At 45.1% G+C, this 12,031-nt stretch overlaps 1 pseudogene; it reads left to right on the top strand.

The window, feature by feature from the left end:
* Positions 1-12,031, top strand: part of LOC112071529 (beta-hexosaminidase subunit alpha-like) — a 62,542-nt pseudogene that overhangs the window by 30,614 nt on the left and 19,897 nt on the right.

Here is a 12,031-nt window from a genome sequence, read left to right as displayed (position 1 = left end):
CGAGTCCATGGGGCAAGGTAAACACACACACTCACAGTCATGGGCAAAGGTCACAACACTCACAGTCATGGGGCAAAGGTAACACACACACACCAGTCATGGGGCAAAGGTAACACACACACTCACAGTCATGGGGCAAAGGTAACACACACACACACCCTCAGTCATGGGGCAAAGGTCACACACACACACACACACACACACACACACACACACACACACAAAACACAACACACACACACACACACACACACACACACCCTCAGTCATGGGGGAAAGGTAACACACACACACACCCTCAGTCATGGGGCAAAGGTAACACACACACAAACACACCCGGTCAAGGGGCAAAGGTAATCACACACACACACACCCCAGTCATGTGGTAAAGGTAACACACACACACACACACGGTCATGGGGCAACGGTAACACACACACCACACACACACACACACACACACACCCTCAGTCATGGGGCAAAGGTAACACACACACCTCAGTCATGGGGCAAAGGTAACACACACACCCTCAGTCATGGGGGCAAAGGTAACACACACACCACACACACCCACAGTCATGGGGCAAAGGTAACACACACCACACACACACACACACAAACACACACACTCTCAGTCATGGGGCAAAGGTAACACCACATTCATGGGCAAAGTTAACACACGCATACACCCAGTCATGGGCAAAGGTAACAACACACACACACACCCTCAGTTATGGGGCAAAGGTAAACACACACACTCAGTTATGGGGAAAAGGTAACACACACACACAGTCATGGGGCAAAGGTAACACACACACAAACAACACCGGTCAGGGGCAACGGTAATCACACACACCCAGTTAGTGTAAAGGTAACACACACACACACACACGGTCATGGGGCAACGGTAACACACACCACACACACACACACACACACACACACCACACACACCTCAGTCATGGGCAAAGGTAAACACAACACCCACCCAGTCATGGGCAAAGGTAACACTCACATAGTCATGGGCAAAGGTAACACACACACACACACACACACCCACAGTCATGGGGCAAAGGTAAGGTACACACACAGTCATGTGGCAAAGTTAACACACGCATACACCCAGTCATGGGGCAAAGGTAACACACACACAACAGTCATGGGGCAAAGGTACACCCACCACCCACCAGTCATGGGCAAAGGTACACACACACAGTCACGGGGAAAGGTAATACGCACAACACAACACACACACACACACACACACACACACACCAACACACACCACACACACACACACAACACACACACACACACACACACACACACACACACACACCCTCAGTCATGGGGCAAAGGTAACACACCACAGTCATGGGGAAAAGGTAACATACACACACACAGGAATGGGGCAAAGGTAACACACACCAGTCATGGACTCTGCTTCTGATTGCTAACTAGATTCATAACATCTTAGGTTCTATGACAGAGGTTATAATGTCTTATATAGCCGTTTAAAGGCTTTATGACCGCACTCCCCAGGACAGCCGGTCTCCTGACCCCCTGCTATAAGGGCAAGTCCCTCTGGGTTTTCGGACAGTGAACCCAGCCATCTCCTCCAGCTGCTACACTAGTTCTAACCAGTGGTATAAGCACTTAAGTAAAATACCCCAAAAAAAACGACTTAAGTACTTAAAGTATCTGTATTTACTATTTATATTTTGACTACTTTTACTTTTACTTCACTACATTCCTAAAGAAAATAATGTATTTTTTTATCATACATTTTCCCTGACACCAAAAGTACTCGTTACATTTTGAATGCTTAGCAGGACAGGAAAATGGTCCAATTCACACACTTATCAAGAGAATCCTATGCCTCGTCGATCTGGAGGACTCACTAAAACACACATGCTTCGTTTGTAAATTATGTCTCAGTGTTGGAGTGTGCCCTTGGCTTTCTGTAAATTATGTCTGAGTGTTGGAGTGTGCCCTTGGCTTTCTGTAAATATATGTCTGAGTGTTGGAGTGTGCCCTGGCTTTCTGTAAATTATGTCTGAGTGTTGGAGTGTGCCCTGGGCTTTCTGTAATTATGTCTGAGTTGTGGAGTGTGCCCTGGGCTTTCTGTAAATTAAAAAAACTATATAATATGGAGCCATCTTGTTTGCTTAATATAGGAATTTGAAAAGTTTGTACTTTTGATTTAACTTTTGATTTATTGACTAGGCAAGTCAGTTAAGAACACATTCTTATTTACAATGACGGCCTACAAAGGCCTCTGCGGGGACTGGGGCTGGGATAATTATTATTATTATTTTTTTTAACTGAAAGTATATTTTAGCAATTACATTACTTTTGATACTTAAGTATATGTTTGTTAGGATCTAATCTCAGAGTAAAACACTCAAAGGACACTATTAAAGCTTAACCAAGTTTATTCTGCCCAGAGGATCGATACAGCTGCATTAGACACAACATGTTTCCACTATCAGTATATATACTCCAGTTTAGGCACTCTCCTCCTCTCAATCCTTCATCTATTATGATTCGACAGGAAGAGGAAGTAATAAGGTAATAAACCATCATTTCTCCCTCAAGGGGATCTGATCTGACCTCACCCCCTCATTTGCCTAATCCACAGATGTCCATCCGTATCCCCCATAGCAATCCTGTGACTTCCTCCCGTCCACCCAGCACATCCAAAGCCATTGGCTTCAACAGATAACCATTCACTTCTGATGTAAAAACCAGTCTCTATCACCCCTCAGATACTATAGTCTTACATCTGATATATCATATCTCTAGGTAGCAATGTTCCAAGTTTAAACCAGAATCCAACAATTTAAAACCAAATACTTTTAGACTTTTACTCTAGTATTTTACTGGGTGACTTTCACTTTTCTTGAGTCATTTTCTTATAAGGTATCTTTACTTTTACTCAAGTATGAAAACTTGGTACTTTTTCCACCACTTGTTCTAACTAACCTAACCCTAACCCTAACCCTAACCTAACCTCACCATCCTCTCTCCTACCTAACCTAACCCTAACCCTAACCATAACCATAAAACCTAACCCAGCCATCTCTCTCTCCTAACCCTAACCCTAACCCAGCCATCCCTCCCACCTATAACCCCTCACCCTCTCTCCTAACATAACCCTAACCAGCCATCCTCCCTACTAAACTCAACCCTCTCTCTCAGGCAGCCCGGTCTCCTGACCCCTGCTATAAGGGCACGTCCCCTCTGGGACGTTTGGTCCAGTAACCCAGCCAACTCCGCCAGCTACCAGTTCATGACCCCGCTGTTTAAAGAGGTCACCTCGGTGTTTCCTGACTCTTACATCACCTGGGAGGGGACGAGGTAGACTTTACCTGCTGGTAGGTTGATTTGATGTTAAGGCTGTACAAACTTGATTAACTGTTTGACTTTTTTTTGAATAGTGAAGAAAGTATAAGTGGGGAGACAAGTATTTGTTACACTGACAATTTTGCAGGTTTTCCTACTTACAAAGCATGTAGAGGTCTGTAATTTTTATCATAGGTACACTTCAACTGTGAGAGACGGAATCTAAAACAAAATGACAGGTTTGACCAGGTCCTGCCGTGTAGTTCTGGCTGATCTCACATTCCTCATGATCATTGATGCCCACGAGGTGAGATCTTGCATGGAGCCCAGACCGAGGGTGATTGACCGTCATCTTGAACTTCTTCCATTTTCTAATAATTGTGCAAACAGTTTGTTGCCTTCTCACCAAGCTGCTTGGCTATTGTCCTGTAGCCATCCAGCTTGTACAGGTCTACAATTTATCCCTGATGTCCTTACAAGCTCTCTGGTCTTGGCCATGTGGAGAGGTTGGAGTCTGTTTGATTGAGTGTGTGGACAGGTGTCTTTTATATCAGGTAACGAGTTCAAACAGGTGCAGTTAATACAGGTAATGAGTGGAGAACAGGGGGCTTCTTAAGAAAAACTAACAGGTCTGTGAGAGCCGGAATTCTTACTGGTTGGTAGGTGATCAAATACTTATGTCATGCAATAAAATGCAAATTAATTACTTAAAAATCATACAATGTGATTTTCTGGATTTTTTGTTTTAGATTCCGTCTCTCACAGTTGAAGTGTACCTATGATAAAATGACAGACCTCTACATGCTTTGTAAGTAGGAAAAACCTGCAAAATCGCAGTGTATCAAATACTTGTTTCTCCCACTGTATATCAAAAAGTAGTGTATCTCTTGATGCTGTGAGGACATAATTGTTGCTACTGTTCAGTTTGTTTGTTGAGAAATGTGAAGGGCTGTCCGTTACAGTACATCTACTGACTATGCAAAACATTTGTAGTGGTATTTATTATGGATCATCATTAGTTCCTGCCAAGGCAGCCAGCTACTCTTCCTGGGGTTTATTAGGGATCCTCATTAGTTCCTGCAAGGCAGCAGCTACTCTTCTGGGGTTTATTATGGATCCCATTAGTTCTGCCAAGGCAGCAGCTACTCTTCCTGGGGTTTATTATGATCCATTAGTTCCTGCCAAGGCAGCAGCTACTCTTCCTGGGGTTTATTAGGATCTCCGTTAGTTCCTGCCAAGGCAGCAGCTACTTTCCTGGGGTTTATTATGGATCCCATTAGTTCCTGCAAGGCAGCAGCTACTCTTCCTGGGGTTTATTATGGATCCCCATTAGTTCCTGAGCAGCAGTACTCTTCTGGGGTTTATTATGGTTCCATTAGTTCCTGCCAAGGCAGCAGCTACTCTTCCTGGGGTTTATTATGGATCCCATTAGTTCCTGCAAGGCAGCAAGCTCCTCTTCCTGGTTTTATGGATCCATTAGTTCTGCAAGGCCGCAGCTACTCTTCCTGGGGTTATTATGGATCCATTAGTTCTGCCGCAAGGCGGCAACTACTTTCCTGGGGTTATTATGGATCCCATTAGTTCTGCCAAGGAGCAGCTACTCTTCCTGGGGTTATTTATGGATCCCATTAGTTTCTGCAAGGCAGCAGCTGACTCTTCCTGGGGTTTATTATGGATCCCATTAGTTCCTGTCAAGGCAGCAGCTACTCTTTCTGGGGTTTAGTTAATGGATCACCATTAGTTCGCCAAGGCAGCAGCTACTCTTCTGGGGTTTATTATGGATCCCCATTAGTTCCTGCCAAGGCAGCAGCTACTCTTCCTGGGGTTTATTATGGATCTCCATTAGTTCTGCCAAAGGCAGCAGCTACTCTTCCTGGGTTTATTATGGATCACATTAGTTCCTGCAAGGCAGCAGCTACTCTTCCTGGGGTTTATTATGGATCTCATTAGTTCCTGTCAAGGCAGCAGCTACTCTTCTGGGGTTTTATTATGGATCACCATTAGTTCCTGCCAAGGCAGCAGCTACTCTTCCTGGGGTTTATTATGATTCTCCATTAGTTCCTGCAAGGCAGCAGCCTACTCTTCCTGGGGTTATTATGGATCACCATTATTCCTGCAAGGCAGCCAGCTACTTTCGGGGTTTTATTATGGATCCCATTAGTTCCTGCAAGGCAGCAGCTACTCTTCCTGGGTTTATTATGGATCCCACATTAGTTCTGCAAAGCAGCGCTACTCTTCCTGGGTTTATTATGGATTCCCATTAGTTCCTGCCAAGGCAGCAGTACTCTTCCTGGGTTATATGGATCTCCATTAGTTCGCCAGGCACAGTACTCTTCCTGGGGTTATTATGGATCATTAGTTCCTGCCAAGGCAAGCAGCTACTCTTCCTGGGGTTTATTATGGATCTCCATTCAGTCATGGGGCAAAGGTAACACACACACAGTCATGGGGAAAAGGTAACATACACACACACAGGAATGGGGCAAAGGTAACACACACCCAGTCATGGACTCTGCTTCTGATTGCTAACTAGATTCATAACATCTTAGGTTCTATGACAGAGGTTATAATGTCTTATATAGCCGTTATAAAGGCTTTATGACCGCACTCCCCAGGACAGCCCGGTCTCCTGACCCCCTGCTATAAGGGCACAGTCCCCTCTGGGACTTTCGGACCAGTGAACCCAGCCATCTCCTCCAGCTGCTACACTAGTTCTAACCAGTGGTATAAAGCACTTAAGTAAAAATACCCCCAAAAAACGACTTAAGTACTTTAAAGTATCTGTACTTTACTATTTATATTTTTGACTACTTTTACTTTTACTTCACTACATTCCTAAAGAAAATAATGTACTTTTTTATCCATACATTTTCCCTGACACCCAAAAGTACTCGTTACATTTTGAATGCTTAGCAGGACAGGAAAATGGTCCAATTCACACACTTATCAAGAGAACATCCCTGATCATCCCTACTGCCTCTGATCTGGAGGACTCACTAAACACACATGCTTCGTTTGTAAATTATGTCTCAGTGTTGGAGTGTGCCCTTGGCTTTCTGTAAATTATGTCTGAGTGTTGGAGTGTGCCCTTGGCTTTCTGTAAATTATGTCTGAGTGTTGGAGTGTAGACATACTTTACGAAGAGCCAAGGGCACACTCCAGACTGAGACTAATTTGACAAAGACAGACTGGTGCTTTTAGAGTCCTCCAGCATTCAGAGCCAGTAGGATGATTCAAGGTGTCCTTGATAAGTGTGTGAATTGACCATTTTCCTGTCCTCGCTAAGCCTTCAAAATGTAACGAGTACTTTTGGGTGTCAGGAAAATGTATGGATAAAAAAGTACATTATTTTCTTAGATGTGTGAAGTAAAAAGTAAAAGTAGTCAAAAATATAAATAGTAAATACAGATACTTTTTTAACAGTACTTAGTTGTTTTGGGGTATTTTTACTTAGTGCTTTATACCACTGGTTAGAACTAGCTGTCAGCACTGGAGGAGATGCTGGGTTCACTGGCTCGAAATCCCAGAGGGACTTGCCCTTATAGCAGGGGGTCAGGAGACCGGCTGTCCTGGGAGTGCGGTCAAAAGCCTTCTATAACGGATATATAAGACATTTATAACCTCTGTCATAGAACCTAATATGTTATAATCTAGTTAGCAATCAGAAGCAGAGTCATGACTGGGTGTGTTACCTTTGCCCCATTCCTTGTGTGTGTATGTTACCTTTTCCCATTACTGTTGTGTGTGTTACCTTTGCCCATGACAGTGAGGTGTGTGTGTGTGTGGTGTGTGCGTGTGTGTGTGTGTTTGTGTGTGTGTGTGTGTGTGTGTGTGTGTGTGTGGTGCGTATGTTACCTTTTCCCCGTTGACTGTGTGTGTTACTTTGCCATGACTGGGTGGTGGGTGTGTGTTACCTTTGCCCATGACTGTGTGTGTGTGTTACCTTTGCCCCATGACTGGTGTATGCGTGTGTTAACTTTGCCCAATGACTGTGTGTGTACCTTACCTTTGCCCCTGACTGTGGTGTGTGTGTGTGTGTGTGGTGTTACCTTTGCCCATGACTATGTGATGTTACCTTTGCCCCATGACTGGGTGGGTTGTGTGTTACCTTTGCCCCATGACTGAGGGTGTGTGGTGGTGTGTGGTGTGTGGTGTTGTGTGTGTGTGTGCTGTTTACCGTTATGCCCCATGGACCGTGTGTGTGTACTGTGTGTGTACCTTACCACATGACTGGCTGTGTGTGTGATTACCGTTGCCCCTTGACCGGGTGTGTTTGTGGTGTGTTACCTTTGCCCATGGACGTGTGTGTGTGTGTTACCTTTTTCCCCATAACTGGTGTGTGTGTTACCTTTGCCCCATAACTGAGGTGCGGTGTGTCTGGTGTGTTACCTTTGCCCCATGACTGGGTGTATGCGTGTGTTAACTTCTGCCATGAATGTGTGTGTTACCTTTGCCCCATGACTGAGAGGTGGATGTGTGTTTTGTGGCTGTGTGTGCTGTGGTTGTTGATGTGTCGTGTTACCTTTGCCCCCATGAACTGTGGGTGTGTGTTGTGTGTGTGTTACCTTTGCCATATGAGGGTGGCTGTTCACTTTGCCATGACTGAGTGTGTTGTGTTTACCTTTGGCCCGTGATGAGGTTGTGTGTGTGTGTGTGTGTGTGTGTGTGTGTTTACCGTTGCGCCCATGACCGTGTGTGTGTGTTGTTGTTACCTTTACCACCATGAGCTGGGGTGTGTGTGTGTTTTATTCTTGCCCTTGACCGGGTGTGTTATGTGTGTGTGTGTACCTTTGCCCCCATGACTGAGGTGTGTGTGTGTGTTACCTTTCCCCCAATGACTGAGGTGTAGTGGTGTGTGTTGTGTGTGTGTGTGTGTGTGTGTGTGTGTGTGTGTGGTGTGTGCTGTTGTGAGTGTGTGGATGTGTGACCTTTGCCCATGATTGAGGCTGTGTGTGTTTACCTTTGCCCCATGACTGTGAGTGTGTGTGTTACCTTTGCCCCATGACTGGGTGTGTGTGTGTTCCTTTGCCCCATGACGGTGAGTGTGTGTGTTACCTTTGCCCCCATGACTGTGGTGTAGTGTGTCTGTTACCTTTGCCCTATGACTGTGATCTGTGGTGTTTACCTTCTGCCCATGACTGGTGTGTCCCGGGGAGTCCAAATTCAGCCGACCCTAACCTCTGAGTCTCGTGCAGTGGGCATAACCCTTTTCACGTCTATCTGGGTGTACACATGGGTAAAACGGATGGAACGCCCCCAGGACAAACAGAGCCAACAGAATATTGCCAGACACTAGTACAAAATATTAGGCGAGGTTAGTAACGAATAGAATTATTGTAGAGGGAGCGCAGGTTGCCTAGCGGTAATAGAAGGAGCGAGCAGTAGTCCCTAGCAGTGTAAGAGGGCGCAGTAGCCTAGCGGTGAGCATGTACGCTAGTGTAGCTCGTAACAGCTGCAGCAGGTAGACCTAGTGGTAAGAGCGCGTAGCCTAGCGGTTAACAGGTGCAGAGCGTAGCTAGCTGGTAAGAGGCGGCAGGTAGCTAGTGGTAAGAGTGGCGGCATGTAGCCTAGCGGGAGGTAGCCTCAGCGCGCTTAAGAGGGCGAGTAGTCCTTACGGTAAGAGGCGGCAGGTAGCCTAGAGTGTAAGAGGCAGCAGAAGAAGCCTAGCATTCTGCTCTCCATCATTACGCACACCTGTGACCGTTCAGGAACAGTGCCTTATTCGCCTACTACTTGCACTAGGGAAGCCGTTTCAGAATTTGGAAGTATTTTTTTTAAATCAAAACAAATAGTGTTGTGTGGAGGCAAACTGCCTTCTCGAACACATGTCGAAACTTCATGTGCCTTAAAATAATGGGTATATCTTGCCATCCTGATAAATATAACAAAATGTGTGTAATATTACGGAACTTAGCGTTGGTTAAGCCAGGCAGTAAAAGAGTCTCAGCAACCTTTTCCACAGCTACCATGATTACTGGAGAACAATTAGTGAGTCTGAACAGTCAAGCGTAGAGTTTGGAATTGTCTGTCCTACCACCTATAGCCCCTAGCCTCTGGTCTATATGCAGCGAGTCATATATGGCTGTAGGTGTACATCCTGTCTAACCTCTGCTTTAAAAAAAACTCTTAAAAAACATCTGTTGTGTTTATAAACCTTTCTGTCTTAGATGCATTTGCCAGAGTGTGCAAAAAAACTTGGATGAAACGAACACAATTTACAAGACATGGTCTGAACACTGCCTGAGGCCGTGTCAGATAAAGGTCGAACAAGAAAAAGCTTCACTAAATTAGCATTGCCTTGAATAATGTTTAACTGGGGTAAAACGTCTATCAACGGTTAGACCTTCCAACTAGTTTCCCACAATAAAGTTGGGTGAATTTTGGGGCCCATTCCTTCCTGCAGAGATGGTGAAACGAGCTCAGTGTTTTGTACGGCGCTCTTGCTCCACACACACTTTTTCATTGGTTGCGCTCACCGTTTTTCTATGGGATTGGGTCAGTGGCTTGTGATGGCCACTCCAATACCTGACTTTGTTAATCCTTATGGCATTGTTGCCGCGAACTTTGCGAATATGCTTGGGGGATTGTCCATTTAGGAAGACCCATTTGCAAGCCAATGCTTTAACTTCCTGACTGATGTCTTGAGATAGATCCACAATAACTATCCACATTAATGACCCTCAGTCACCCCTGCAGCAGCAACACACTGCCACAATATTTTGGCTGCCTAACTCTCAGTGCTGTCCGCCGTGGGAAATTCGGGTTCCGGCTTGCAAGCCTCCCCATTTGCCTTCCGAAAACAAATAACGCGATGGTCATCATGACCATTTACAGTTCTTTTTGTTTCTCAACCCAGAGGACATTTTCTCCTAAAAAGTACGATCTGTTCCCCATGTGCTAGTTGCAAACCATTGTAGTCTGGCCTTTTATGCGGTTTTGGAGTAAGTGGCTTCTTCCTTGCTGACAGGCTTTCAGGTGTAGTCGATATTGAACAACTTGCTTTTACTGTGGATATAGATACTTTGATACGTGTTCCAAGGTCCTTTGCGTTGTTATCTGAGATGATCGAAAACTTTTCTCACCAAGGTACGTTCAATCTCTAGGAGACAGGAATCGCATCTCCTTCCAGCGGTGACGCGCTGCTGGTCCCAGTAGGTGTTTATACTTGCAACTATCGTTGGTACAGACATGAATCGTTGTAACTGCAGGCGTTTGGAAATCGATCCCCAAGGATGAACCAGATCGTGGATATTACAGATTTTTCTGAGTTTTGGCTGATTTTTTGATATTTCCCATGAGGTCAATCAATAGAGGCACGTGTTTGAAAGTTTAGGCCTTGAAATACATCCACAGGTAACCTCCCAATATGATCAATTATAGTCTAATTCACTTATCAGATAGCTTCTAAAGCCATGACATAACTTGAAATTGTTCCAGAGCTTGTTTAAAGGCACAGTCACTATAGTGTATTAACTTTGACCCAACTGGAATTGTATCAGGAATTATAAGTAATATCTTCTGTAAACAAGTTAAATATTTCTTTAATTTGATGTTCCTTTTGTTGTTTGCAGGCTGCACTTATCCTTCTGACCTATGCAGCCAGGTCCCATCTACTATCTTATCTGACGCGTATGTAGCCAGACCCATCTACCTATACCTTCTGACCCTAATGTAGCCAGGTCCATCTACTATCCTTCTGATCCTATGTAGCCACGGTCCCATCTACTATCCTTCTGACCTCATGTAGGACAGGTCTCTACTATCCTTCTGACTTTTCCTATAGTAGCAGGTCCCATCTACTATCTTCTGACCCATGTAGCAGTACCCATCTACTATTCTCCTTCTGACCCTATTAGCCAGGTCCCATCTACTATCCTTCTTGATCCTTATGTAGTTAGCCAGTCCATCTACTATCCTCTGGTCTGACCCTATGTACGCCACGGTCCCATCTACTATCCTTCTGACCCTATGTAGCCAGTCAATCTTATCTACCTTCTGACCCTTGTAGCCAGGTCCCATCTACTATCCTTCTGCCCTATGTACCAGTACATCTACTTATCTTCTGACCCTATGTAGCCAGTTCCCATATACTATCCTTTGACCCAGTAGCCAGGTACCATCCTACTATCCTTCTGACCCTAATGTACCAGTCCATCTATCTATCCTTCTGACCCTATGTAAGCTCAGCATCCATCTAATATCCTTTTACCCATTGCCAGTCCCAGTCTTACTATCCTTCTGAACCCTATGTACCAGGTCCATCTACTATCCTTCTACCTAAAATGTGGCCAGTCCCCACTACTATATCCTTCTACCCTAACTGTACGCCAGGTCCCATCTACATATTCCTTCTGACCCTATGCAGCCCAGCTCCATCTACTATCCTTCTGACCCTATGTAAGCCAAGGTCCAATCGTACATCGATTCTGCACCCTATAGTAGCCATGTCCCATTACTATCCTTCTGACCCTATCTAGCTCCAGCGGTCCCGATCTACTATCCTTCTGAGCCCTAATAGTTTAGCCAGGCCCATCTACTATCCTTGCCCATGAATGAGCCAGTCCCATCACTATCCTTCTGACCCTATGTAGCCACTGGTCCCGATTTACTACTATCCTCGACCCCTATGTAGCCACCGTCCCATTACTATCCTTCTGACCCTTATGCAGCCAGGCATCTACCAAGG

The sequence above is a fragment of the Salvelinus sp. IW2-2015 genome, unplaced genomic scaffold (assembly GCF_002910315.2).
Source record: "Salvelinus sp. IW2-2015 unplaced genomic scaffold, ASM291031v2 Un_scaffold1632, whole genome shotgun sequence".
NCBI lineage: Eukaryota > Metazoa > Chordata > Actinopteri > Salmoniformes > Salmonidae > Salvelinus > Salvelinus sp. IW2-2015.
Note: the sequence above shows the minus strand (reverse complement) of the source record. Positions and strands in the feature narration are given on the sequence as shown.